This window comes from Zea mays, chromosome 4, assembly GCF_902167145.1.
Source record: "Zea mays cultivar B73 chromosome 4, Zm-B73-REFERENCE-NAM-5.0, whole genome shotgun sequence".
Lineage (NCBI taxonomy): Eukaryota > Viridiplantae > Streptophyta > Magnoliopsida > Poales > Poaceae > Zea > Zea mays.
The window spans coordinates 78,026,186-78,054,110 of NC_050099.1; positions in this window are offsets into that span (position 1 = coordinate 78,026,186).

Here is a 27,925-nt window from a genome sequence, read left to right on the forward strand (position 1 = left end):
TGGGTCGGGCGAGGTGGAGCTTCCTATGGCGCTCGAGGCCGGACTTGGCTGCTGTCAGCCTCACTCTGTCGAGTGGCGCAGCAGTCGGAGCGGCGCGGGCGGCGCTGTCCTTTTGTCAGGCCGGTTAGTGGAGCGGCGAAGTGACTGCGTTCACTTCAGCTCTGTTGACTGAAGGGCGCGCGTCAGGATAAAGGTGTCAGGCCACCTTTGCATTAAATGCTCCTGCGATACGGTCGGTCGGCGTGGCGATCAGGCCAAGGTTGCTTCTTGGAGAAGACTGGGCCTCGGACGAGCCGAAGGTGTGTCCATTGCTTGAGGGGGCCCTCGGGCGAGACGTGAATCCTCCGGGGTCGGCTGCCCTTGCCCGAGGCTGGGCTCGGGCGAGACGAGATCGTGTCCCTTGAGTGGACCGAACCTTGGCTTAATCGCACCCCATCAGGCCTTTGCAGCTTTGTGCTGATGGGAGTTACCAGCTGAGATTAGGAGTCTTGGGGGTACCTTTAATTATGGTCCCCGACAAATGTCTACCTAAAATAAATAATGTGGGTGTTTTGCATTGGTATAAATAAATGGGTAACATAATTAATAAATATATATCTAGCATCATTCTGGGTTTTTTGATTACGCATTTACTTATAGTTCGAATTCAAAACTAGAGACAAATTTGGATTCAAAATTTGCAAACAAAATAGAAAATAAGAAATAGAAAAAAAGGAAAAAGAAAAGGGAATCCTGCTCTAGGGCCACATCCGCGTTGGCCGGCCCATCTACTCCTTGGGAACCCTCACTGTGCGGACCAGTTTCTCCTCCAATCTCGCAGCCCGCACGCGCGCCTACTCTCCATTGTATCATTGTCACGTGGGTCCCACAGATCGACCTCTCACGCACGACCGCCTATCACCGCCTGGTGGGGCCGGCGTGTCAGGTCGTCCTTCATCCTCCTAGCACCGCGCTCGTCGGGAGTTTGTTGGGACCCAATCCTTGATCCTGGGCACCGCATCGGTGTATATATTGCCCGCCTCACGCTCCCTTGGTCATCTAGTCCAGAACCCGAGTCACCCAGGGCATAAACCGTCTCGCCATACCTAAACAAAGTGAGAGGAGGGGATTGGAGCCGCCTTCACGGAACGGCGCGTGGGTCTTTGTTCCGGACCATGCGGATAGAGTAGGGGGTTCTCTGGTGCTCATGGAAGTTACGTGTGGCGTCTACGTGTGTCGAGGAGCAACCGAAGCCGCGAGATTGCTGACCGGAGCACTCTGGTCACCATGGAGCCGCCGCATCCCATGGGCTACGTCGTCGTCACCCCGATATGTGGAAAGACACATTCTCTGTTGTTCGCGCTTGCATGAATTAACTGGCGGTTTGGGAGGGCTCCTAGACAGCTCCAGCACCGGCTCCTCGCTTAAGCCCTTCCAAACACCACGTGTCAAACCAGCTCTTGCGCAGGAGCAGGAGCCAAAAAACGGCTGAGAGCCGGAGCCAAAATTTTTGGCTCTGCGCATGGCTTCGTTGCGCGCATCTCTCCCTCAGCTATCTCTCCACGTTTTCCTTGACGCCACCACACGTCTCCTTCACAGTGAATTCAAAGGTGTATGTGTGTGTGCAGTTTCAGATTTTTTGCTGAATGCAGTTTCAGAGGTGTGGTCGAATGGTCGATGATTTGGTGACTTGAATGCAGTTTCAGACTATAAACACTTGAATGCAGTTTCAGCGTCAGGTTTCAGAGGAGCCGTTTCTAGAGAAGACATTTTGCCAAACAATTTGTAAAAGACACTTAGCTCCTGTGAAAGAGCTGCTCCTTTGAATGAGCCGGAGCCGGAGCCCTTTCTAGAGGAGCTGGAGCCCTCCCAAACGGGGCCTAAGTTTTGCTTGGTTCCCAACCACGATTACGACACCAGGGTGGCGCTCGGTGAATTCTGGCATGGTCTCCACCGCATACGGGGGCGACGCCACCGTGTCCGCGTCGTGGGAGGGGGTAGCCCTGTGCCGTCCGATTCTATGGGGATGTACCAGATTGGATGGTGGAATTCCTTTGGGTATTTCAATCCAGGCCGTTGGATTGGGCACCGGTGTGACGGAACCTCCCAAGTCATTAGGCTCACCTACAGTTGTCCTTGTCCAACGGAACTCGGACAACCCTGTAGATGCACATAATCACTCGACAAGTTCGGTATCTGAAAGAGAAATAGGCTTACACCTTTTCCTATATGAATTTTGGTGGTTGAATTGCCCAACACAAATTAATTGGACTAACTAGTTTGCTCTAGATTATAAGTTTTACAGGTGCCAAAGGTTCACAACAAACCAATAAAAAGACCAAGAAAGGATTCAAACAAAAAGAGCAAAAGACAACCCAAAGGCAGCCCTGGTCTAGGGCACCGGACTGTCCGGTGTGCCACCGGACAGTGTCTGGTGCACCAGGGAACCCAACTCCGAACTTGCCACCTTTGGGAATTCTGGGAGCCACTCCACTATAATTCACCGGACTGTCCGGTGTGCCAGCAGAGTAACGGCTATCCAGCGCCAACGGGCGTCTGCAGAGGAACAGTAAAACGCTACAGTGCGCGACTGCGCGCGCAGAGTCAGAGCAGGCGTCAGAAGGCACTCCGAACAGTGAACAGGACCTGTCCAGTGCACCACCGGACTGTCCAGTGCACCACCGGACTGTCCAGTGGCCCAGTTGTCAGAAGCTCCAACGGTCGGAACCCAACGGCCTGGTGACATGGCTGGCGCACTGGACAGTGTCCGGTGGCGCACCGGACTGTCCGATGCGCCATACGACAGAAGCCTTCACCAACGATCAACTTGGTGGTTGGGGCTATAAATACCCCCCAACCACCACACTTCAATGAATACAAGTTTTCAGCCATCAAACCTCATACAAGAGCTCTAGACTTCATTCAAAGACACAATAAAAAGTTCAAATCCTCTCCCAAGTCCGAAATCACTCCAATCAAATAGTGACTAGTGAGAGAGACAATTGTGTTCATTTGAGTTCTTGCGCTTGGATTGCTTTTCTTCTTCCTTCTTTCTTGTTTCCCACTCAATTGTAATCAAGGCAAGAGACACCAATTGTGTGGTGGTCCTTGTGGGGACTTAGTGTCCCGATTGATTGAGAAGAGAAGCTCACTTGGTCTAGGTGACCGTTTGAGAGAGGGAAAGGGTTGAAAGAGACCCGGTCTTTGTGACCACCTCAACGGGGAGTAGGTTTGCAAGAACCGAACCTCGGTAAAACAAATCACCGTGTCATTCTCTCTTATTCGCTTATGATTTGTTTTCGCCTTCTCTTTCAGACTCGTTTATATTTCTAACGCTAACCCCGGCTTGTAGTTGTGCTTAAACTTTATAAATTTCAGATTTGCCTATTCACCCCCCCTCTAGGCGACTTTCAATTGGTATTAGAGCTTGGTACTTCATTAGAGCCTAACCGCTCGGAGTGATGTCGGGAGCATCCGCCATGAGGGAGAACGGGACCGGCGACAAGTCCGCAAGCTCGGGGAGAACACACTCACGAGAGTCCGCCCACAAGCACAAGGAGGAATCCTCTTCCTCCATCAAGTCCCAATGGAAGGGTGACAAGAAGAAGAAGATGAAGAAGGTGGTCTACTACGAAACCGACTCTTCGTCACCCTCCACCTCCGGCTCAGAATCGACATCCGCCACTTCTAAACGCCATGAGCGCAAGAAGTATAGTAAGATGCCCCTTCGCTATCCTTGTATTTCAAAACGCACTCCATTACTTTCCGTCCCATTAGGCAAACCACCTATGTTTGATGGTGAAGATTATTCTATGTGGAGTGATAAAATGAGGCATCACCTAACCTCACTCCACAAAAGCATATGGGATATTGTTGAGTATGGAGCGCAGGTACCAAAGGAAGGGGACAAGGATTATGATTCGGAGGAGGTCGAACAAATCCAACACTTCAACTCACAAGCCACTACTATACTCCTCGCCTCTCTAAGTCGAGAGGAGTATAATAAGGTGCAAGGGTTGAAGAGTGCAAAGGAGATTTGGGACGTGCTCAAGACCGCGCACGAAGGAGACAAGGTGACCAAGATCACCAAGAGGGAGACGATCGAGGGGGAGCTCGGTCGATTCATGCTTCACCAAGGGGAGGAGCCACAAGCAATGTACAACCAGCTCAAGACCTTGGTGAACCAAGTGCGCAACCTCGGGAGCACCAAATGGGATGACCATGAGATGGTCAAGGTTATTCTTAGATCACTCGTTTTTCTTAACCCTACACAAGTTCAATTAATTCGTGGTGATCCAAGGTATAAACTAATGTCTCTCGAGGAAGTGATAGGAAAATTTGTGAGCTTTGAATTGATGATCAAAGGCTCCAAGAAAATCATCGAGCAAGGCGCCACCTCAACACCCGAGGTGCAACCCGTCGCATTCAAGGCGACGGAAGAAGAAAAGAAGAATTCTACACAAAGTTGGATTCCCATCGACGCCTCCAAGCTCGACAATTGTCTTTTTACGGATTTAGGTGTTTACTATCAGCAACAGGGCAGCCACAGTGTGGCAAACTCATCCGTGCTGAAGATCTTTTGACTGCCGAGCGTAATCTACTTATCCGAGGCACGAATCGTGGCGGCCGGCGCGAATCCGAGCGCACGGTTCACAGGCGGCGAGATGCACTGCATCTGATCATATTCAGTCACTGTACCATCGAAAGCATCCATCAGAACGCTTGACAGAGCAGATTAACGGCCTTGGTTCTCCCATTTTCGTGTGGCAACTTGATAATCCTTCTGTAACAAAGTTGTTGCTCTATAATCCTACTTTAACTTTGTTACAGTATCCACAATCAAACACTCACTGGATCATGCTCAAAATAGATCTCCACGTTCATCTAACTTCAGTGTCAGTCAAAATTCAGCCTTAGGGTTGAGTGATAGCGAGACTTCAAGCCCATTTATCTCCAAATTTTGTATGACACCAAGGCTTAATCACTTAAGCAAAGTTATGCTCCTATAGTAGCTCTATAATCTTGATGTGTTGACCTAGGGCAAATTTCTTATGAATTGGGAAATATAAAGCTCCAAAGTTGACCCATTTCAACTGAATTCAGACTTAACCCTAGGATGCTTATGGAGCACTTTTTGCAAATAAGTCCAAATTCCACCATTTGACTTGCAAATCCTCAAATGTGTGAAACATATGATTTGTGGTGTTCTAATACTTTGGCTTTTGCACTTGGGTCCAAAAGTGCAAAAAATTTACACTTAACACCCTAGGGTTCCAGTTTAGGGTTTTCCAGGGGTCTTTTCAGAGTTTTTAGCACTTCAGGGTTTTGGTGTCACTAAAGTCCTTCAAATGTGATATCTTATGATCATGTCTCATGTCTTTTGAGATTTTCATATATTTGGGCTTCACTGATAACCATAAGCCCTAAGTTAGGGTTAAGCACTTTACTCTAGGGTTAACCACACATCAAGTCATATCAGTTCAACTTATTTGAAATTTTTACCTAGTGAATGCACTCTAGGTGTAACAAACACATGATATGCCCATGCTCATGATGTGATGCTCAAGTTTTAGTGACAGTAACACCAGAGGTGTTACAACCGGTGAATGGGATTAGATCAGGGCGTGTAACGATTCGAGCCATAGATCTAGAATCCTACGGCTACGAAATAGTACAGGTTCATATAGCGAGCGGCCTAATCCGCGCCGCCTACTGCTGATCCAACGATTTACAAATCAATATACCCCTTCAGCCTTCCAAAATTTGTTAAAAAAGCCCCTCCACTGTTTATAAATTAACCCGTGGTCCTTCCACCTTTAAGAATCATAACAAATTGGTCCTAGATTTTGTTAACAAAACTCTGAGCTATCGGGTATTGGAAACCACAGCCATGATCTCATTTAAATAAACATGGGAATTGAATTTTAAGCATAAAATTAATAATAAAACAACCCAAAACTAGTTTATCATATCTTGCTCATTTTAGCCACAATTTGATCCGTTCCATTTGCATTAGTTTCATGATAAAATTGCCTATGTTGTAACAAGTATTTGTAAGATATCACATAGTTTGGTAATTAGATATTTACTTAACCTATGTTTGGTAGATTAATCTCTCTAGCCAAAGTTAATATGTCCACAATTGTAACTTGACTAAAACATGATGCCTAATCAAGTTATAACTTATATTAAAGTTTAATTAATTATTCCTTTATAACATTATCTCACAAATCCACATAAAATATATTTTTATCACCTAAAACTCTAGAAAGCCATATCTTTTCAACCATAACTCCGATTTTAGTGATTCTCGAACTTGTGATCTCGTAGCAACGTCTAGAATTATATTACATAGTCTTTTTCTATGTTTAGTGTAATTTTATTTTATGTACTCCTTGTCTATTTGTATGTATTGCTACGAGTAGCAGTGAGGTCACGAGAAACCCGAAGACCAACTTGGTGAAGTACCTGGAATCTCAAGTCACAAGCAAGTAGTGCCCTTGATCACTCTTCTTTACCTAATAATGTTCCTGTTAATCACTGTGACATGCTCAGGTTAATTTGATGGGACAATAGGTTTCCCTAGATTTGTTTACCCCACACCTTGCAAGCAAATGAACTATTGGGTATACTCGCTATTGCTCTACCTGGTTTTGGGATTAATGTTACGTCTGAATTATGATCATGTTCCATTATTACCGTTGATTTAATTATTGTTCATGATAAGACTATTGTGTTAATTGGAACATGGAGCTTAACTTGAGACAGTAGTGCTACCATAAGGGTGGAATGGGATGCCCTTGGCCAAGTAATTAGGAAAGCTAGGGAGAGATTACCTTACCCGGAAAGGGCAAGCGAGGAGGCATCGCTGTAGAGTATAGGGAGGTCCTTGGGTCGGACTGTCTATAAAGCTTTTCGGATAAGGGATTCCTATGCTTCCTTCTTCCTGAATTTGTAGCGGGGTTTCTCGAACTAGTCCAAGTTTGGAAAGGCCTTGTAGTGGATCCCTAGCCATTCACCTTGGAAGTATCTAAGGGTATAGCTAACCTTGGCTAATCGAAAAACACGTCTTGTGGGTAAAGATACGCAACCTCTGCAGAGTGTAAAACTAGTATATCAGCCATGCTCATGGTCAAGGGCGACTCAGGGCTCTCGCATGATTAACTTATGGAACTAAACTTAATTTGTCATATGCATTGCATTGTGGGTTTATTATTAATTGTGATCCCTTATTTATTTGGGTTGGTATCTACTTATACTTAGTAACTGCTAATAAAAGTTTGACCAACTTTAAAAGCAACGCTCAGCTTTAACCATCTTCTTTGGTAAGCCTTACAATTTACATGAGCTCCCACCATATGTGAGCTCATGCACAATATTTCCCACAACTTGTTGAGCGATGAACGTATGTGAGCTCACCCTTGCTGTACTCACATCACCCTAGGTCAAGGATAGGTACCGCAAGATAAGGAGCATGAAGGATGTCGCGATGAGTTCGTGAGATGTCTAGATCGTCGTCTCGCAGTCACCTATGGTTGCTGGATCATTGTCTTCATGTGATGTAATTATTTAGCTATTTTGTAGAGAACTCCTATTATATAGTAAAGATGTGACATTCGTTTCTGTACCATGAGTCATCATATGTGTGAGACTTGATCCTAGCACACATTTGAGGTGCACCCGGGTTTGGCCCTTAATTCCGTGTGACATAAGTGGTATCAGAGGAATGTTAACTGTAGGACGTAACCTAGAAAGAACTAGGACAAAACCTTAATCTTTTCTCATCTATTGCCGCTTTACTCTGATTATTCTTACCTTTTCTCTTCTAAATACAAAAGTGGATTTCACACTTTGGAATCCTGTACCAAAAGTGACCTTTGGGAATAGGGGTCCAAAAAAACTATTTTTTATAGGTATCTATATGCTTGAATGCTTGTCCTTATGATGCCTATCTAATTTGGTTCTTTAATTGAGTGTGATGAGATTGTGGAGTAATGTCCATAATTGCACCTAAATATATATGTATACACAAGAATATACTTAGAAAGATAGAATAAAAAACACATATAACTAATCTGAATAGATTCTCTCTTATCTTAATAGATTCATCTTATCCTAACCACTTTACTTATCTCATCCTAGAGTAACAACCATGATCTAATTCAAATTAATTAGATCTTATCGAGTCAAATCTAGTAATGCCAAACTAATCTAGATCCCATCTAATCTAATATGAACTAATCTAACGTGAGTTACTCAAACATGTTAGTTAATACTGGTGAAATAGATTAGACCCTACCCCTATAAACATGTTTTAACCTAAATTGGTTCCGTAGATCAACTCGGCCATACACAACTACTTGACCTACCTGATAGGTTGCCTAATTCATCTATTCCAACCTCATCAACCTATCTCAGGTTTCACAAACATCTACCTATCTAAACCTTCCAAACCCCAGATGGAGACACCAATATCCAAGAAGGAAGATATCAACCTCATCAAGAAAGGATAGTCAAACAGATCCCTAGATGAATCTAGATCCACCATCCGAGATGGAGTCCTCCCTTGCTACAATCTTTCTTACCCCAACCTATCCTCACTATAACCACCGCTCACCTTGACTATTAAACAACTTGACATAAAAGATGCTTATGCCTTCGTAATCACCGACTAGTTAATATTAAAGGAAAAGGAACCTTTTGGTATTGGAACCAAATACAAAAAACTAAACTGCAACCCAAACTTGTTGCATCCCTCTTCTTACTAATCTTGAGGACGAGATTATTTTTAAGGCGGTAGAATTTGTAATACCCCAAATCATATATTGGGTGAATTAAGAAAGATTACCCCAAGATTTGAATGAGTATGTCTTTAAAAAATTAAAATAAAAAGATTCACATATGAATGAATTTACCCTTTGATAAATTATATTTATATATTTTCTAAAGGAATTAGTTAAGTCACATCTTATTAAGGTTAGTCAATAGAAAATGTTTTTCTATCAAAGAAAATGGAGGTGAACTTTTGAATATACTACACATTCCAAACATTGTCTACCTAAAATAAATAATGTGGGTGTTTTGCATTGGTATAAATAAATGGGTAAAATAATTAATAAATATATATCTAGCATCATTCCGGGTTTTTTGATTGCGCATTTACTTATAGTTCAAATTCAAAACTAGAGACAGATTTGGATTCAAAACTTGCAAACGAAATAGAAAACAGGAAATAGAAAAAAGGAAAAAGAAAAGGGAATCCTCCTCTTGGACCACATCTGCACTGGCCGGCCAATCTACTCCCCGGGAACCCTTACTGCGCGGCCCAGTTTCTCCACCGCACTCGCAGCCTGCAAGCGCGCCTACTCTCCGTTTTATCACTGTCACGTGGGTCCCGCAGATTGACCTCTCATGCGCGACCGCGTATCACCGCCTGGTCGGGCCGCCGCGTCAAGTCGTCCTCAAACCTCCTAGCACCACGATCGTCGAGAGTTTGTTGGGACCCAATCCATGATCCTGGGCACCACATCAGTGTATATATTTCCCGCCCCATGCTCCCTTGGCCATCTAGTCCAGAACCTGAGTCACCCAGGGCACAAACCGTCTCGCCATAGCTAAACAAAGTGAGAGGAGGGGATTGGAGCCGCCTTCGGTGACCGGCGTGTGGGTCTTTGTTCCTGACCATGCGGATAGTGTAGGGGGGTTCTCTGGTGCTCATGGAAGCTACATGTGGCGTCTACGCGTGTCGTGGAGCAACCAGAGCCGAGGGATTGCTCACCGGAGCACTCCGGTCACCATGGGTTGTGTTGTCGTCCCCGATCTGTGGTAAGATGCATTCTCTGTTGTTCACGCTTGCATGAATTAAGTTTTGCTCGATTCCCAACCACGATTACGTCACCAGGGTGGCGCTCTATGAATTCTGGCGTGGCCTCCGCCGCATACGGGGGTGGCGCCACCGTGTCCGTGTCGTGTGGGGTGAGGGAATAGCCATGTGCCATTCGATTCTGTGGGGACATCCCAGATTGGATGGTGGAATACCTCTTCGGGTATTTCTATTTGGGCCATTGGATTGGGCACCGGTGAATGGGATTAGATCTGGGCGTGTAATTCTTCGAGCTGTGGATCTAGAGTCCTACGGCTATGAAAGAGTACATGTTCATATAGCGCGCGGCCTAATTCGCATCGCCTAATGCTGATCTAACGGCTGACAGATCGACATACCCCTTCGGCCTTGCGAAATTTGTTAAAAAAGCCCCTGCACCTTTACAAATTAACCCCAGGTCCTTCCACCTTTAAGAATCATAACAAGCTGGTTCTAGATTTTGTTAACAGAACCTCGAGCTATCGGGTATTAGAAACCGCAGCCATGATCTCATTTAAATAAACATGGGAATTGAATTTTTAGCATAAAATTAATAATAAAACAACCTAAAACTTGTTTATCATATCTTGCTCGTTTTAGCCCCAATTTGATCCGTTCCAGTTGCGTTAGTTTCATTATAAAATTGCTTATGTTGTAACAAGTTATTTATAACATATCACATATTTTGGTATTTAGATATTTACTTAACCTATGTTTTGTAGATTAATCTCTCTCGCCAAAGTTAATATGTCCACAATTATAACTTGACTAAAACATGATTCCTAATCAAGTTATAACTTATATTAAAGTTTAATTAATTGTTACTTTATAATATTATCTGATAGATCCACATAAAATATAATTTTTTTATCTCCTAAAACTTCAGAAAGCCATATCTTTTCAACCATAACTCTGATTTTAGTGATTTTCGAACCTGCGATCTCGTAGCAACGTGTAGAATTATATTACGTAGTCTTCTTATATGTTTTGTGTAATGTTACTTTTATGTACTCCTTGTCTATTTATAATATTGCTATGAGTAATAGTGAGGTCATGAGAAACCCGAAAACCAACTTGGTGAAGTACCTGGAATCTCAAGTCACAGGCAAGTTGTGCCCTTGATCACTCTTCTTTACCTAATTGTTGGGGACTTGTTCTCAAATGCTATGAATTAAGAACAAGGCAACATATGGAAAGCAGGATCATATGACACATATAAAAGATATGAATAATCACATGCTATTATCAAGACATTTTTGTTATATAATCATGAATAAACGTGAACAATATTAAATTACATTTATACCTTCGGCTTGACAGAAGGTGAGAGTCCAAGTGTGACGTGTGAGTGAATACAAGACCGCGTGAACAGTACTAGGGTACTGTTCATCTATTTATAGGCACGGGACACAGCCCGGACAAAATTACATTTGTGTCCTTGATAACTAATCATAACCAAAACACAAATTATCAAGGACTAAACTGTCTTTTACTCTTTAAGTTGGTGCTGCCCTTCGTCTCAAGGTGTTGTCATGCCGAAGCTCCCTAGATTGTAGCTTCGGCTTGTACCTTCGTGTTATGTTAGTTCGCATATCACACTACCGAAGGTGTTTTTGCTTAGAGGACCTTCGGCGAAGAAGAAGGCCCCCAACAGTAGCCCCTTCGCGGTGCTAGATCATTTTTCGTAACGAGCTCGATCCGCGAAAAAATCTCAAAGGCTTCGGAATGCCGAAGGTCCGAAAAACACCTTCCATGAGCTCGTTGCCGAGAAACGATTAAAATATTCCAAGTGTCGGGTGGTCCACCGCTCAGCGGATACGAGCGATCTGGCGATTCACCTTCCAGGCGCCGAGTGGTCCACCGTTCAGCGAGTGCGGACAATTTGGCGGTTCACCTTCCCACCTGCAGCACTATATAAATAGACGGGTTGGTGTAGAGTTACCACATCATTCATTGCCATTGCACTGTTGTGCTGTTAAAAAATTTAACCATAGCCAAAGATGTTTTACTGCGCTCTCAAGCAAACACCATCATTTAGAGTTAACTTTGTCAAAAAAGAGAGCTTCGTCAAAACTGCAAAAAGAAACATCAACTTCGTAAAAATCCGCAAAAAATCCATCAGATGGCCAGAGTGCGTTCGACTGCAAGGGTGACTCGTGAAGGAGAGGAGACCGAGGCCACCGAGACAGCTCCAATTTCCGAAGTCATGAGACAGTTAGGTCTGGTTGTGATAGAGGGAACTACTGACGAAGGTGCCCCTGTTGCCAAAGCTGAACAGACCATTGCTGAAGAAGAAGATATTGAAGAGGACGAAGAAGATTATAGTATTTTGATCCCATCGAAACCGAGCCATCTAGATTTTGAAAAGTCTACTATGTCTGAAGCTGACATGCCGATGATGATGAAGCTTGGCTACTTTAGCGAAGCTAAAAGGAAACTTGTTCGATTTGCCGGAGAAGAAACCACCCCAGTGTCGAAGGATGATGAAGTGGTGGTCTTCAAGAGTTTTTTCAGAGAAGGACTCCGACTTCCTCTGAATGAGATGATAGGGGAAGTCTTAAAAAATTTCGAAATATATCTTCATCAGCTGATCCCTAACGCCATTGTTAGGCTTAGTGTCTTCATCTAGGCCCTCTGAAGGTAAGGGATGAGCCCAGATGCCGAAGCATTCTGCTGAGTGCATGAGTTGCATTACCAAACGAAGGCCAGGGCAGACGGTCTGCATGAAAATTTTGGTTGCTACAATTTTGCATATCGCAAGGATACAAAGGCTCCAGTTCTTAGCTACCGCACCAAATGGCCAACCGGCTGGAAAGGTGAATGGTTTTATATCAAGGTCGATGAGAAGAAGAGGGGGAAACTGATGACGATGGTCATGTGCCCGCTAACTTTAAGCTTCGGAATGATCAGACCCCTGTGCAACATGCAGCTAGGGTCAGCATGCCAACTGGCCAAGGTGGAATTTAGGGTAGTGGCTGAACAAATCAGCACCAGGGACTTGGTGCAAGAATACCTAGCCAACTGAACATACCCAACGTCAAGTGACTAGGTGATGCCGAAGTTGAAGGGAACAAAGAAGAAATATGAACTTGTTCAATTACCTTATCGCTTCAAATTTGAAAAACAATTCAAGCAACCTTGCCAAGAATGGTTGGAAATGATTGAAACTATGTGTAATGAGATTTTGGGAAACTATACCAAAAAAGAAGACCAATTAATGACAGCAGCCTTCGGCACCCGGCGAAAACAAAGGTTAAACCGGGTAATGGACGCTCTAAAATTTGAATACCCTAATTACGATCAACTCAACAAGGGTGCCGAAGGGACAAAAAGGAAAAGGATTGTTAGTGTTCTGAGTAGACAAGCTGCCAGAATGGTGAAGGAAGATGAGAAAGTTTCAAAGAAGAGAAAATCCAGTCCCGACCCGAAGGTGGCGGTTTTGAAGAAAAGAAAAGCTGCAACTCCAGAGCCGAAGGTGACTGAGGTGGAAGAGGAAACTCCTTCAACACCTCCTGCTGCCGAAGTAGAAGCGATTTTAAAGGTAATGACCGAATCTTTACCTATCAAGCTGCTAAGTCCTCTAGGACCGGATCTGACGAAGCTTTTACAGAAGAAGGACGAGCCCTTAACTACAAAAAAGGTGGATGGGCAGAAAAAGCGAAAGATCGGCACCGTAATGGAAGCCATTGAACGGACACCACCATCGGCCCCGGCCCTTGCCGAAGCAAACATTTCTGCCAAAGTTGCAGCTGCCACCGAAGCTACCAACTTGGAGGTCACCCTATCTGGAATTGATAAATTGACATTAGGTATGCCTACAGAAGAAACAGCTGCGGCTGCAGAACAGGTCATGGCCCCAGTGCCTGACAAAGGGAAGAAAATTGCCGATGCTGCTTCGGAAGAAAAAGATTTCGACCTTCGGAACCTAGTCGGACAAGAACTATCTGAGACCGAAAAGAAGGAGCTACAGGAATATGGCATTTCCTGTGGCTACCAGCTAGGAGCCATGCTCTTTGGTGGGATCGATGAAGAGGCCTTGGGATGCATTCGTGATCGTACCGGGGCAAAGGTAATCGGCACTCTATCGAAGAGTGTCGGTTTTCCGAAGCTCGAAGCCGATATTAGCAGCTACCGACAACAACATATCATCGGTAGTTTGTTTTATTCCAACTTTAAGGTAAAATTCTTGATGATGAAGCAAAATTTTACTTATTATTTTTGCGACGAAGCAAGTTTGCTGATGAAGGTTTGTTTATACAGAGTATGCTGCTGAGCAAAGCATTGCAAATGCAACAAGACCTCGAGGATAAAAAGAACGAAATTATAATCGAGGGTTTAGAGAACAAAATTAAGGAATTCGAAGCTTCTCTTGAAAAGAAAGATTTCCTACTCCAAGCAATGGAAGGTTCCCTTGCAGAAGCGCAAACCGAAAATGCTAGATTAAACAGGGAACTCCTCCAAAAATCAGAGAGCTTCGATCAAGAAAGAAAAAACATGCAGACAAAATACAAAGCTGAAGCTGTCGAAAATACAAAGCTGCAGCAATCTTTGAAAGAGCTTTGGAACATGTGTCTGGGTTTTGGCAGCCGCTGCGTACAGCGATTGAAGAAGGTTTTCAACTCAGTTGGAGCCAACGCTGAAAAGTTTACCCCTTCGGCCGAAACATATCAAGCACCTTCGAACACATTGAAGGCGAAGTCGAAGTGCTTGACAAAGTAATAGCGGGGCACGGTGACTTATGTGCCCTGCTAGCTTCTCGGGGCACAGCAACAGCATTTCTAAAAGCTGGCTGTACACACGAGAAGATTGTGAATAGACCAACCTTTAGCCTATCTTCAACAGATTTGGTTGATATTTTCGGCGAAGCCTGAAGCATAGGGAGCAGATTTATAACACAAATTTGGGCGAAGGGTGGTCGGGATTTGGCTGGTGACAAGGCATGAACCTTGCTTAAGCAGGTATGAAACTTATACCTGTTGCTTACCTTTTCTTGTGATTTCTTTTTACCTTATACTGCTTTGTTGTGTGTAGGATGATGATGCCAAAGATTAATAATCCGAAGCAGATTCCGAAGGCCGCTGAAGCTGTTTTTAGGCCTGCCTGCATAGATCTTTAGTGGCATTTGTATTATCTCTATAAAAGACATTGTAATCGAGAATTGAACATTACTCTGCATATTTGTCCATAACTTGTAATATATTTTTACCTTTTCATCCATGTGGAAATTGCTTTGCTGTGGACGAAACTTGTATATTTTGAGCCGAAGGCGAAAAATACCTTCCCTTCTTTTCGTACACAATGAAGCATATCTTCGCTTCTTCGTGCTCATCGAAGCATCATTATCAAAACTGAAGTATCTGTTTGTGCTTTATGTTATGATGATGATGATCCTACGAATGTCTACATGAATGTGTATGAATGCAATGAATGATGTAATGTGCAAATGAATGTCCCAATCACACACACGAAACCACACCCAGACTCTGCATCCCCTTAGGAACGACTTTTGAGTCTTAAGCTCTGCATCCCCTTAGGAACGACTTTTGAGCTTCTTCACGTTCTATTTCGGTGGCATTTAAGTTCTGCATCCCCTTAGGAACGACTTTTGAACTTCTTCACCTTCTATTTCGGTGGTATTTGGCTCTGCATTCCCTTTGAAACGACTTTTGAGTAGAAAACTTACACTGCACTCCCTTAGGAACGACTTTTTGCAGCTTCGTCATGCTTTTGGCTCTGCATTCCCTTAGGAACGACTTTTGAGCAGAAAACTTACGCTGCGCTCCCTTAGGAACGACTTTTTACAGCTTCGTCATGCTCTGCCTCACCTTGGGGACGTCTTTTGAGCTTCTCCTTGTTTTTCTTTTTGCACTCGATGGTGCATGCTCAGATTTTACATGTTACATCTTTGGGGGATTTAGCCCTCGTAGGGCTAAATAAGAATGAAAAATTACAAGCTATGGCCCCATTAAAAACCTTTCTCCCCTCTTGAAAGGAAAAGGGTGCCATAGAAAAAATGAAAAAAGATTACATCGTATTACACATAGTATCGCCGAAGCTCATCTGCATTCCAAGATCTGGGTATGTCGTTGCCGTCCATAACCTTAAATCTATAAGAACCGGGTCTTGACGAAGATGCTACCAGAAAAGGACCTTCCCACTTTAGTTGTAGCTTGCCCAATGTATCTGGGTTGGCCACTCTCTGAAGCACCAGATGTCCTGGTTTGATGTTTTTCAATCGAACTTTTCTATCACGCCACTTTATTGTTTCGGCCTGATATTTATTTATGTGCTCTATAGCCTGAATTCTGGTTGCTTCTATAGTATCTTTTGTTACTTGATAATCAGCTTTGTCTTCTACCGAAGCTATTGTTCTTATTGACCTTGTTTTTGCTTCTTCTGGAGTTATTGCTTCGTCACCAAATAGGAGCTTGAAGGGTGTAAATCCTGTTGACCTTGACGCAGTTGTGTTGTGGCTCCACACCACTTTAATCAGCTAATCTGGCCACTTCCCTCTGGGCTGGTTGAAGATTAGGTTCATTATTTCTGTCATTATAATGCCATTTGATCTTTCTACCAGCCCATTTGATTCTGGATGCCGAACTGATGCAAAATGAATCTTCATACCAATTCGATCATAAAAATCTTTGAATGTTTCGGCATCAAATTGTGTGCCATTATCCACAGTTATTGCCTTCGGCACATCGAAGCGACAAACAATATTCTGCCAGAAGAATTTTTGGACAGTGACCGAAGTTATTGTAGCTAAGGGCTTCACTCAATCCACTTGGAAAAATATTCCACTGCCACTACAACATACTTCAAGTTGCCTTGTGCTGGTGGGAGTGGACCCAACAAATCTAGGCCCCATCTTTGCAATGGCCAGGTTGGCTGTATTAGCTGAGTTAGCGACGAAGGTTGCTTCTGGTCTCTTGCACATTTTTGACAATTTTCGCACTTTTGAACCAGATCTGTTGCATCCGAAGCTGCCTTCGGCCAATAAAATACTTGCCTAAAAACTTTTCCCAGCAAAGGCCTAGGCCCAATGTGAGATCCACATAGACCTGCGTGTATTTCCTTCATTAGTTCTATACCTTCGGTTCTGGATAAACACTTGAGAAGTGGAGAGCACACTCCATGTTTGTATAACTCCCCTTCTATCATGACATATGGTCTTGTCCTTGCTTCCATTCTTTTATTATAAACTTCGTCATCCAAAAGACAATTACCTTGAAGGAAAGATATGATTTCAGTCCTCCAATCTTCACTATGTACAGGTGATATTGCGAGCACTGCTCTTTCCATAAGTTCAACCGAAGGTGCTTTTATTGTCTCAAAGAATACTTCTGAAGGTAGAGGGAGCCCTTGTGCTGCTGACTTAGCTAGTAGATCTGCATGCTCATTTTCCCCTATTGGAATATTTTTTACAGAAAAACCTTCGAAAGAGGCCTCCAACCTACGGACTGTGTCCAAATATTTTTCAAGCTTCGGATCCCTTGCCTTGCTGCTTTTGTCTACATGGCCAGAGATGACTTGGGAGTCAGTTTTAAGGATCGCCCTTCTGATTCCCATTGCCTTTAGTTTCCAAAGCCCCAACATAAGGGCTTCGTACTCAGCAATGTTATTTGTACAACTAAAATCCAGTCTTGCTGCATAGCATGTTCTGACTTTAGAGGGCGCTATTAGAACAGTAGTGGCTCCTGCGCCGAAGGTTCCCCAAGAACCATCACAGAAAACTGTCTAGGCTTCAACATCTTTTGTTACTTCTTCCTGAGCCCCAGGCGTCCAATCAGCGATGAAATCCGGTAACGCCTGGGACTGAATTGAAGACCTGTGTACATAGTCAATAGAAAATTCATTGAGCTCGGTAGCCCATTTTCCGATCCTCCCAGTAGTTTCTCTATTTCTCATTATGTCTTTCAAAGGTTGCGAGGAAGGAACAATTATATGATATGCTTAAAAGTAATGCCGAAGCTTCTTGGAGGCCATCAACACAGCATATAGCACCTTCTCCAATTCTGTATATTTTTTCTTTGATAAGCTTAGAACTTTGGAGACAAAATATACTGGTGCTTGTTTTTTGACCTGGCCATCTTGCTTCTCCTGTACAAGCGCCGCACTGACTGCAGAGTGAGAGGCTGCTACATATAAGAGCAATGGAGCCCCTGGCAAAGGTGGAGTTAGAGTTGTCAAGTCTATCAAGTATTGTTTTAATTCTTCGAAAGCCTTTTGTTTAGCTGGACTCCATTGGAAAACTTCAGCTAACTTTAGTATTTCAAAGAATGGTAGATTCCTCTTTGCTGATCTAGATATAAATCTATTTAACGATGCCAGCCTTCCTGCCAACCGTTGTGCCCCTTTCTTTGTATTTGGCGGCTCCATCCAAAGGATAGCTTCGATCTTATTTGGGTTAGCTTCGATTCCCTTTGTTGATACTAGACAACCAAGGAACTTGCCCATCTTTACTACAAAAACACACTTTTCTGGATTTAATTTCAGACTAGCTTGCCTAAAATTGGAAAATGTCTCCTACAAGTCAGCAATATGATTCTCTTGCTTCATGTTCTTTACTATGATATCATCAACATAAGTCAGCACATTCCTGCCTATTTGAGAGTGAAGGACCTTGGCTGTCATTCCGCTGAAGCTTCCTCCAGCATTCTTGAGCCCCTCAGGCATCCGAAGGTAGCAATAAGTGCCACTAGGAGTTATGAAACTAGTCTTTGGCTCATCTTCCTTCTTCATCCAAATTGATGATAGCCTGAGTAGCAGTCCAGTAGACTCATGAGCTCCGAAGAAGCTGCTGCATCTACAAGGGAGTCTATTCTTGGTAATGGGAACTCGTCCTTTGGGCATGCTTTGTTGAGATCTGTGAAATCAATACACATTCTCCATTTGCCATTAGCCTTCTTCACCATAACAGTGTTAGCTAGCCATTCTGGTATGTTACTTCTCTGATAACACCAACACTGAGAAGTCTCTTTACTTTGTTCCGAGCACCTTCAGCTTTATCATCAGACATCTTCCGAAGTCTTTGCTTCCTTGGCCTGAAAGATGGATCCACATTAAGTGAATGTTCGATGACATCTCTGTTGACACCACAAAGATCATTGACTGTCCAAGCAAAAACATCTTTGTTGTTGAACAAAAACCTTATCAGATTTTTTTCTTGCTCATCAGATAGCTGAGATCCTAGTAGTACCCTTTGATCTGCTATATCTTCACATGGGAGCATAGGCTACGGCTAATCTGCCGAAGCAGCCTTCTCTCTTTTGTGCTTATATTGTTGACAAGCTTCGGCTCCATCTATGTTGTGGATTGCCTTTGAATCTGTCCAACTCCCTTCGGCCCTTCTAGCAGCTTCTTGACTTCCATGGATGACAATGGGCCCTTGTTCCGATGGTATCTTCATGCATAAGTATGCTGGATGAAGTATTGCTTCGAAGGCGTTAAGTGTTCCTTGACCAATGATTGCATTGTATGGGTATTCCATGTCGACAATGTCAAAAACAACTTGCTCAGTTCTTGTGTTGTGGACATAACCGAAGGTTACTGACATTGTAATTTTGCCAAGTGCCACAATTTGTCTTCCTCCGAAGCCACAAAGAGGGTGTGTAGCAGCATGAATCTTGTCTTCTGGTTCTTGCATCAGCCTAAAAGCCTTTGCAAATATAATGTCCGCTGCACTGCCTGTGTCAACCAGAACATTGTGGACCAGAAATCCCTTGATGACACAAGATATAACCATAGCATCATTGTGAGGATAGTCTTTTAGCTGAATATCCTCGTGGGAGAAGGTGATTGGGATGTGGGACCATTTGGACTTGACGAAGGGTCCTTGCACCCCAACATGCTGCACTCTTCTCTGCGCTTCCTTCTTCTGCTTCTTGTTGGCTGGCTCTAAACTTGACCCGCCCGTGATTGGGAGCACCAGCTTCGTGACCGAAGGTGCTACAGCTTGGTTGTTGAACAAAGCCATCGTCTCAATAGTGGAAGTGAGTTCACCGGAGGTGGGCGCCAATGTTGGGGACTTGTTCTCAAATGCTATGAATTAAGGACAAGGCAACACAAATGTTAATGGTTAAAGACCTTCGTGCTTCGAAGCATTATCTCCCTTAGGATATAATGATCTTCAGACGAAGGCTATGAAGGACATACCTTCATCACCTCAATAAATAATGGAAAGCAGGATCATATGACACATATAAAAGATATGAATAATCACATGCTATTATCAAGACATTTTTGTTATATAATCATGAATAAACGTGAACAATATTAAATTACATTTATACCTTTGACTTGACAGAAGGTGAGAGTCCAAGTGTGACGTGTGAGTGAATACAAGACCGCATGAACATTACTAGGGTACTGTTCATCTATTTATAGGCACGGGACGCAGCCCGGACAAAATTACATTTGTGTCCTTGATAACTAATCATAACCAAAACACAAATTTTCAAGGACTAAACGGTCTTTTACTCTTTAAGTCGGTGCTACCCTTCGTCTCAAGGTGTTGTCATGCCGAAGCTCCCTGGATTGTAGCTTCGGCTTGTACCTTCGTGTTATGTCAGTTCGCATATCACACTGCCGAAGGTGTTTTTGCTTGGAGGACCTTCGGCGAAGAAGAAGGCCCCCAACACTAATAATGTTGTTGTTAATCACTGTGACATGCTCAGGTTAATTTGATGGGACCTAATAGGTTTTCCTAGTTTTGTTTACTCCACACCTTGCAAACAAATGAACTATTGGGTATACTCGCTATTGCTCCACCTAGTTTTGGATTAAAGCTACATCTGAATTATGATCATGTTTCAATATTAATGTTGATTTAATTATTGTTCATGATAAGACTATTGTGTTAATTGGAACATGGATCTTAACTTGAGATAACAGTGCTACCACAAGGGTGGAATGGGATACCCTTAGCCAAGTAATTCGGAAAGCTAGGGAGAGATTACCTTACCCGAAAGGGGCAAGCGGGGAGGCGTCGTTGCAGAGTATAGGGAGGTCCTTGAGTTGGACTGTCTGTAAAGCTTTTCGAACGAGGGATTCCTATGCTTCCTTCTTCTTGAATCCATAGCATGTTTTCTTGAACTAGTGGAACTTTGGAAAGGCCTCGCAGTGGATCCCTATCCATTCACCTTGGAAGTGTCTAAGGGTCTAGGTAACCCTGGCTAATTGGGAAACATGTCTTGTGGATATAGATGGGCAACCTCTGCAGAGTGTAAAACTGGTATATCAGCCGTGCTCACGGTCAAGAGCGATTCAGGACTCTCGCATGATTAACTTATTGAACTAAACTTAATTTGTCATATGCATTGCATTGTGGGTTTATTATTAATTGTGATCTCTTATTTATTTGGGTTGGTATCTACTTATACTTAGTAACTGCTAATAAAACTTTGAACAACTTTAAAAGCAATGCTCAGCTTTAACCATCTTCTTTGGTAAGCCTTACACTTCACATGAGCCCCCACCATATGTGAACTCGTGCACAATATTCCCCACCACTTGTTGAGCGATGAACGTATGTGAACTCACCCTTGCTGTACTCACATCCCCCAAGTCAAGGACATGTACCACAACCTAAGGAGCATGAAGGATGTCATGATGAGTTCGTGAGAGGTCTAGATCGTCGTCTCCTAGTCACCTATGGTTGCTGGATCGTTGTCTTCATGTGATATAATTATTTAGCTATTTTGTACAGAACTCCTATTATATAGTAAATATGTGACATCCGTTTCTATACCATGAGTCATCATATTTGTGAGACTTGATCCTAACACACATTTGAGGCACACCCAGGTTTGGCCCTTAAATCCGGGTGTGACACAGTGTGTGGAACTACAGTCGACGAGAGGCATGAGGTACTGGTCATGCATCGAGATGGTGGCCTCGTTGCCGAGTGCTACTCTCGTGGACACTTGGCAAAGAGGGAAACTCTTTGCCGAGGGTCACCTAATACACTCGGCAAAGGGATACTCTTTACTGAGTGTCACCTAGTACACTCGGCAAAGGTGCCGTCTCCGTTACCAGCCGTCATGGCGGTGACTTTTCTTTGCCGAGTACCGAGTGACACTCGCCAAAGTCTTTGCCAAGTTCTCGATAAAAAGTACTCGACAAAGAAGCCGTTTTCGATGTACAGTTCACCGAGCTCTATTTACCGAGTGTTTTCCAGCCTTCGTCGAGTGCTTTAGACACTCGGCAAAGAGACCGATTCCGGTAGTGATGAATGGAAATCTTGGTGTGGCTTCGAGGAGAAATATCCCCTTCATGGGGCTAGCATTTAGATGGTCCCGAAATTTTTTTCGAGGTAGTTAAAATAAAGGCCCTCTTTGCATCTATGGGTCATTTCCTCTGGTGTGAGTCTAGTCATGCAGCCACAAGCAGGGGCATGTGGTTTGACCGGCACATCGGGCGTGTCTAACGGGTCTTACATGTTAGTGACGACAACATCACTATGGCTGGTGCTATCGTGGATTGACCCAAGGGGTGGTAGGCTAAGGTTGCCATGGTGGTATGCCATATGTAGGCATGAGTCATGGCATCATCGTCTTCTATCTTCTAGGGTCCAGGGTGCGTCGAGCTCGACATCGATCTTTCGTGGTTCACCTAGTTTGGACATGAAGATTGCAATCTTCTACTGCTCAGACAAATTGTCTCAACAAGGGGGCATTGATAGAAGGCGTCAATGTAACCATCGAGGGATCCTAGGACACGGTGGTTACATAGCTTCTCAAGGGGGTTGCTACATGTCGAGGGGAGAAGTGGTCGTTGGTAAGATTAGAGAAACAGTTCTAGGATGTGGTGCTTTAGTCACATTGTTGAGGACAACATCGAAGGTGATGGTGAGGTTTTGGATTTGGGTGACAACGTCCTTGTGACTACTTTATAGCGGTTGTCTGATACCATGGTGGTGGCGCAAGTGATGGAGATGTGGTTCTGGTGATGGCGCAGGGAGTGGTGGTGATCGGGGAATGGCACAAAAAGAGGGAGGGTGGGCTGGAAGATCCTTAGATGCCAAAATTGTTGGTTCTGAGTACAAAGATGTTATGGCTGCAGATTGAATTGGATGACTGGAAGAATATTACAATAGATAGGAGGTGATGAGGAGCTCTTGCGCCTTCTCTAAATCTAGAGGTCCTTCTCTACCAATACAATATAGTGCACCCCTGATTTTTTAGTCATCAGGGGTACCGACCATTCCTGGGGTGCAAGTCCAATCTATTAGGAGCAACAAACTACTAATACTTATCCCTATGACCCTATCCCAACAAAATTTCATTTTTATTCGTATCTCCAAGCCCATGGCGGTAGCTGATTTCTAGGTGTCGGTCTCCTTGTGCAGTAGGGACTGCAGTGCTAGCTTGATCCTTTTCCTGCCTGATCCGGTGTTGGTTGGTCTTCCCAATAAAATAGTCTATAACATATTATTATTTTTATCCAAATTAAAATCATAGATGTTTATCAAGAAACTTGATAAATATGGGTATTTATTTCACTGAAATTTCTTGAGCACTAATATTTATTCAGGACGAAAATTTTCTACCCATAAGTTAAGATGCATTACATCTTCGAGTAAGGTCAGCTTACCACTCATTCTTGACTGGTCTTGGATCCTTGGAAGATACATTTTCATAGAAATTATTGCCTCATTAAGTGGGTGAGGAAAGCGAGGCAAAGGTCAGAGGTTAGGAAGCACCTCTGTGTTGCCATGATGACGAACATGGACACACTAGGGGGGATTGCATCCTGGATCACGCTGGATTGCTCGCCGCCGGCCAAATCCCTCGCGGAGGCACTGTCTACCGTGGGGCAGGCCACCGCAGTGCAAGATTGAAAGTTGCCTAGAGGGGGGGTGAATAGGCAAGTTAAAACTTTTTCAACAAAAACTAGAAACAAACTGGGTAAGACCAGTTCAACAGGCGTCAAAACCGGTTCAACTGGTTTGCACGAGCTCAACTAAACGATGAGATATAAAACTGAATTAATCTCGAAATTCACCCAATTAACTTTGGAAATGAGATGTTCTAAATGATCCACATGGTTCAAAGTAGTAGATCTAAGAAGGGCACTTCTCAAAATCCACACACCAAAAAGCTATGAACAAATCTTCCACGGAAGGGTAAGAGAACAAAGAACACAATCAAACACAATGAACAAGAACACAAGAGACACAAGATTTATCCTAAAGTTCGGTCACACCACAAAAGGTGCCCTACTTCCTCATTGAGGCGCCCACAAAGAGCCGGGTCTCTTTCAACCCTAATCTTCCCTTCGCCGACCACAAAGGTCAAGCCCACACACTAATCTTTGCTCAAATGAGTGGGTAATACAAACTTTCTTGTGGTCTTCTACAAGATTTGGAGACTCACAAGAGACACCTAGTCGTCTAGGAGCTAGAAGCTCCAAGAGTAATTAATCCACAAAGAACTCGATGTAGTACCAAAGCTCGAATGAAGAAGAGCAAGAGAGATTTGGAGATGAAGCACAAAAACCGCAGCTCTCAAACTCACTCAAAGATTTCTCTCCAAAGATTTCAAATGGGAGAGACAAGAGAAGTGTGAGAGAGAGTGGGAGGTGTTTCTCAGGTTAGAAATGGAGTTCAAATCATACTCCTCTTGTTTGGGGAGAGAGGTAGGAGAGAGTATATATAGGTGGAGCTCAAAACTAGCCGTTGGGCAGATTTTTCTGCCTGAGACCGATTGAACCGCCCCCTAGGGCGGTTGAACCGCCCCTGGCATGTCAGGTAGACTGTCTGCCAGTCTGACTGCCAGACTGATTGGCAGACTGACCTGCAGGCTGACTAGGTTGACCAAACCGGTTGAACCTTCCCCCGGGGCGGTTGAACTGCCCCTGACACCTCTGGTGACCTGTTTGCTAGTCTGACTGGCAAACTGTTGGTCAGAGGTCAGAGGGGTCATAGACCAGTTAAACTGCCCTGAAAAACCAGTTCAACTGGTCTTGACAAGAGAGTTCAGGAGAGTAAACCCCAGCTCAACTGCCCGGAGACAAGTTCAGCTGGTGTATGGTCAAAGAGGTTCACAGTTGAAGTTGAAGTTCAGCTGGAGTTGAGAAAGCTCAAGTGTAGTTAAAAAGTTCAACTACAGTTGAAGAAGTTCAACTCAGCTGAAGTTTAGCTCAGCTGAAAAAGCTCAACTCAGCTGAAGAAGCTCAACTCAGCTGGAGTTTAGTTCATCTGAAAAGCTCAACTGCAGCTGAAGAAGCTCAACTCAGCTGAAGTAGCTCAACTCAGCTGAAGTTTAGTTCAGCTAAAAAGCTCAACTGCAGTTGAAGAAGCTCAGCTACTTTTCAACAAGAACACTCTCAGTTTCTCAAACCTAACCACGGTCAACCATAGAACGTTCAAGAGATTTTTGTTTTTCAAAAATAGCTTTTGAATATAGAGGCTTGAGCTTTGGCAAACACCAACCTTCTTTTTGGATCCCCCTTTATAGTACGACGATTCCTATACTCAAGTTAAATAGAATACAATTAAGTAAACTCCTTGAGTAATTGGCGTCTCATGTGTGATTTCTCCATGGCGTTGCTTCATAAGGATCACAAACATCTTTGTCTCACCTTTTGAAGCAAACACAACTCAAACCCTGTGACTTGTACCATATCACCATATATGAGTTCAAATCATGGCTTCAAGTCACCGTACTGATGCATCAACATCTTATAACTCTTCATAGCTGATTAGTTCATTGACTTAGTGCAAGTACTCTCTTCTTCACCTTAGCCATGGTACCTCGGTCCATAAGCCATCGCTTGGCCTTCACCTTCGCTTAGTTCCTCGAAGCCCTTTCCTTGCTATCTTCACCCTATCAAGCCATTCTTGAGTCACATCATATTAAGCATCCATTGAGAGAATCATTTCTTCAATATTGTGAACCTTGGTTGAATGTTTTCTAGATATAACCACTAAGATCAATCAAGCTCTAGTTTGATTCTCATAGAAGCATATATGGACTAATAGTAATATGGTCAAGCCAACTCATGATTCCTCATATCTCATTCACTTTGGCTTAACCAATACTCTTAATCACTTCATCCTCTATTCTGATCATATGAATGTAGTGATTTCTCACTTCTTGTCCATATATTCAAACCAATATAGAGATCATATTATATTCATTTGCATTGTCTCATTGGTTATTTAACCTCGTGTTGAACCTTTGTTCACTGATCATTATACACTATTCAAGTATGTTCATCATACTGAATTTCCTGTTCAACACTTAGCAAACTCGTTAGACCTTTAAATGTGTTGTTATCCAAATCACCAAAACTCACAAAAGGGATGAATGCACTTTCAATCTTCCCCTTTTTGGTGATTGATGACAACACATTTAAAGCTTACGTAAGATTTGATAAATAAGATTTTGAATCCTATGATATAGTTTCCTCCCCCTAAATATGTGCATTTCAGAAAGCACATATTTGGGTCATAGTATGGAGACAACTTATATCATACTATTCATGGGGTGCAGTGTGTCATAAAATAAATGTGATGCTCATGACATAGTATGCACTCATCAACTTTTTACATCTAATGTTTTTCTTATGATTCCCCCCTTTTTGTTAATTATATCTCCCCTTCTTAAAAGTCTTCTAACACTTAGTTACATAAGACTAAAGGTAAGCTTTAATGCAAAATTTCTCCCCCTTTGTCATAAATCTCCAAAAAGGATACAAAGAATATAAAGGGTAGAAATTATGATTAAGCGAGATGTGAACACACTATCATGAAAAGGATCCTTAGATGGCACAAAGGTAATGGATAAGTTTCATAAGTTATGTACCTTTGTGTTTTACCTTTTCAAGGGGTTTCCAGACTAGTGTTGGATTTAGAATTCATTTGCAAGCTCTTGTTGGCATAATTGTGACATAGGTCCAAGATATCAAATGAATGTTGTCATACTAATTGAAAGATAAATCTTGATACATGGAATCTAGATGTCACCTAGCATTTTCTTATCATAACAAGAGGCATCATGAAAATTGCACAAGTATGGATTATACAACTAGTGATCATGTACAAAAATATCAATTGAAAAACACCAATTGATACAATTTGATAGATAAACATATCACTAATTTCATATAACATTAAGTTCTCCTCAAGTTTTATTGCACAAATATTTATGTATTCAATTGATACCTATTGAGAGTACTTATTTGCAATTTAAAGTACCATTGGCATAAAAGGAGTATCAACTGAACATAATCATGCAACATAAGGAACATGTGCACTATTTAATCAATTAAGTTCTAGACAGGAGAATTTATAAGCTATGCTACTTTAGGCATTTGCAATCCAAAAGGATGTGATACATATTTACCAATGTTAGATGACGTTGGAGTAGCATATACAAGAGAAACTCATTCTCTTATGAAATGTATAAAAGATACATTTATTGGAGCAAAGAATCTTTGATACCCATCAAATTTGCAGTGGAAGCAATTGTCTTTGCCCGAAAATTCCTTTCTAATTTGAGACTACACACATAATAGACTTGGAAATGAAGTTAGTCTCAAAGATTCAAATTATAGACCATTCTCCCCCTAAATGTGTTCATACTAGTGATGAATATTTGTTTAGCTTATGCACTTGGACTTGAGAGGCCAGGGGAGTAAGTTCTATAATTTGAACCTTGGTACAACAAAATATGAAAATGTGAAATTGTACCAATTTAAGAAATTAGTCATGATCAAATGGTATACTAATAGACATGATATGCAACATTTAAGTCAAGATTCTTGAGAATTTAGCATGTTTGTCTCATACCTCACTAAGATGACTTAAGACTAACTTATGACATCATTAATCAAATATCTAGAGATTATTTAATCGTCACCACAAGTGCAACCTTATGGCGTGACTTAAGATATTGCATATACATGCACACACTAGCATGTAAGAGCCTAGATACACAAATGTAATACAATAGTTCATGGAGTGACACACCTTTGTTCCACGCCACATGGTCTGCATTATAATCATAAATTTCCATCTTAGCTTTTGATAGACTTGACATTTCAAAGAGAAACTTATCCTCTTCAAACGATCAAGAGAAA